The sequence below is a fragment of the Daktulosphaira vitifoliae genome, unplaced genomic scaffold (genome assembly GCF_025091365.1).
Source record: "Daktulosphaira vitifoliae isolate Bord-2020 unplaced genomic scaffold, ASM2509136v1 Scaffold_652, whole genome shotgun sequence".
In the NCBI taxonomy this organism is placed as follows: domain Eukaryota; kingdom Metazoa; phylum Arthropoda; class Insecta; order Hemiptera; family Phylloxeridae; genus Daktulosphaira; species Daktulosphaira vitifoliae.
The window spans coordinates 1-3,319 of NW_026100215.1; the positions used below are offsets into that span (position 1 = coordinate 1).

Genomic DNA, 3,319 nt, shown 5'->3' on the forward strand with positions numbered 1-3,319 from the left:
ATTATTGTACTTTTTTGGTCAAACGTAAATCACAAAAAACAATAGTTAAAAAAAGGTAATAACTATTGGCCAAGACTATGTACAAACGTACATCCAAAGGTCATCGTCCCGCATTCGTTGTAATGTATGATCACGCAGTTAAAAAATAATATATCCAAAGGTATTTATTACACACTTTTTTTTATGCGAGCCCTTTTTTTGATATTCCGTTATGTGATCAGCTGCTTTTAAGAACAGTAGCTATGCACGGCGATACCTACAAAGTCATAAAAGCGCAATATAAAAAATAAATACCAGTCGTTCAAAATGCAGCCGTCTGCGATTCAGTAATATTCACGATAATATAATAAGAATATAACAACACACATAATATTGTTCCATATGCGTCTGCATGCAATCTTACTTGGACTGGTGATTCCGTTTATAGTTCTTCGGCTGTCTTCATGGCTCTGTCGATTGTGTACAAACCCAAAACGGGGATGGGGAAATGTAAAGATAAGGAGGACCGAGAAAGCAGTCCGTTGACTATGCGTCATGATGTGTTATATTACCTATAAAGCACTGTTGTCACAGCACATTATTACGACCCGAAATCCCGCGTATGTAAATCGCTCGTTTAACGTGCAGCTATAGACATAAAAAACTGATATTTACGCCTCCCGAGCGTGTGTATAGATTCGCAATAATCGTTTTTAATGTTCGAAGGCGTCGTGTGCGTAATACCACACAAGACTTGAACGATACTGGATGCGAGAAGATTTTCAAAGGGGGCGAATACCATGTGAATTCAGCTCCTTTTCTTGCTGAAACATAAGTATTATTGTAGACGATGTTTTTTTTTTTTTTCATATCGGCTGTATACGAGAATAGACTTAATATTTCATTGTTATTCGTATCTACGTTTCAATATTTTCTTCCGAGCAATGATATTCATTAGTAACGACGTACACGATAATGTATACAAATGTACTAGTGCGTATCGAGGGTCGATAAGAGGCCAATACTGTTTTTAAGCAGATTGAACGGCATCAAGGGGTATCCGGACGTTATTTATTTACATCGTCATGTCGCCTCGGGGCTGGGGTAGGAGTTTTTAACGGGATCCAGCCCATTTGCATAGATTACAAATAATAATAATTCCTTTTTGTCTTTTGTCGTTGCTCTTGGTCCCTTCGATTGGTTACGATTTGCATACGAAACAAAAGGATCGCGATCACGACCGTATATCATCGTTTTAACCGATGGATGTGCACTTCCATTGCATCGAAACACACTGTTTTTTAGCTCAATTGTTTTTTCCCGTCGCGGTCCCATACATCTTCTTATCCTACGCGTATTAATATTATTCTAATAATATATTAGGCGCCCGAGTTCTCACGGCTAAGTGCTCCAGCTCGAGATTGGTTTTCGACGGGGTGGATCCGAAATCGAAACCGACGTTTTTCACTTACACCGTATAAATATATTATAAAAACAATACGTAAAAAACTAAACAAAAGGCATAGGTAGTTAGATTATGGTAAAACATTATTCAAACGTTGTCATTTATTATTTACTTATCTTGTATAACGATTGAAAATAAATTTTACAAATAACGGCGTCGTTCTATGAGACGTGTACACTACATGTCAATAATTTTACTGTAAATTCTCCCTTTATAATTTATTATCATGCCTGGGCTAAAATGTTGTACTATTTAGTTCACAAATGCCAATAGATGAAATAATATAAGATTGAATCGAATTTAACCAAATCATACTTCAAAGATGGTAGAATGATGTTAGATTACAATCTCAAAAACATTATAAACAGGGTATTGAATAAATAAATGTAAGAGCTCCTATTGTTACTAGATATTGGTCTGTTCTTTATCTAAAAACAACCCAGTTTATTTTAACTTCACCTAATCGAGTAAAGCTTATTCGTCTATAGTAATAAGTTCAGTGTTGTTGCATTGATTGATTACACATTTAACGCTTTAGATTTTTTATAATCAATTTTAAGATTATTGTTTAATGTTTTAACAGTGAACCACTCAGACTATCTATCTATCATTTCGGAAAACCGAATGCGATCATCGTTGCTAATTATTTCTTCAACAGAATTAATGTAGCTATCTCACGCTCAGATAAATAGATTCATCTCATCATCGTGGCTTACGACGACTCCAGATTTGCACCTGGAGGGGACGATGCATACTACAGAAATGATCCTGTGAAGTATGATCTTGATTGAAACAATGTTACATAGTTGTATTTATATTTTTTTTAAGAGCTTAAGTCATTCAATTAATTATTTGCCAAAATACCGTTTTCGATAAAAATGTATTAATTTTTTTTTATTTTTAATATAACCTGCTGTCTAATAAATGATACACGTTGTTAATTTCTAAAGAATAAATATTGATACTGCTTTTGAAAGACTCTCTTTTCATTTTTAAACTCTACTTTTGAATGACGATAAAATACCAAAACGCATCAGTGCCATCTATGAGATCATATTTATTGCTATGAAGGTTTGTTTAGGTAGAATCGTCGACAGGCGACAGGTAAACCGAATAAGGTTCACAGATATGAAATCAATTACCAGCCAATAATATTTTACTTATACATATTTTTTCTGCTTGATAATATATTAAATAAAATTTATATTATAATATATTTATTGACCAATCTAGTATATTTTTCGATGTATTTTATTTCGAGCTCTATTATTTGCTTCTTTTTGAAATCATAGGGCCAGTCTTATTGTTTCGTATATTAGAAACTACTTTTTAACCCATGGTAATGATTATTTAAATATTTTTACTATACATTCTTCTTACCTATTAACTTGAGCTAATCATATAGTATGTGTCATACGTGTAAATTATTATTTATTATATCGAACAATGTTTTAAATTAAATAATGTAACAACTTTATTATTAGATATTTGTTGTATTTGTTTACATAAAATTATCAAGTATTAAAAAAAGAAACGCTGGATAAATTAAATGTGAAATGGATACGTCACCGTTAATATTTAGCTAATTTAAGCAACGTCAATGTGAATGTATGCTAAAAAACGTTGAATAGATTATCATTCATGAGCAGTTTCCCGTATAGGCGCAACTACGGCGAGCGACTATCGCCTTCTGTTGAATCATTACAGGCTCATTGCCGTCAATATAGAAAACGTCTGTGCCAAAAAAGTCCATCGCCGTGAGGATCCAACTTCCGGCGGCGTCCGAAAACCTTTCAAGATCGATGCTCCTACCGCTTTTTACACATTACGGCTACACAAAATATATGGCCTGCAGTTACGCCGTACGTGTGTTCG

At 33.7% G+C, this 3,319-nt stretch overlaps 1 non-coding gene across 1 annotated transcript; it reads right to left on the reverse strand.

The window, feature by feature from the left end:
* Window positions 1-2,030: 2,030 nt before the first annotated feature.
* Window positions 2,031-2,229, reverse strand: LOC126909602 (small nucleolar RNA U3). The gene has a single exon (XR_007705067.1). It is a non-coding gene; the product is annotated as a small nucleolar RNA U3 (small nucleolar RNA).
* Between the last annotated feature and the right edge of the window lie 1,090 nt (window positions 2,230-3,319).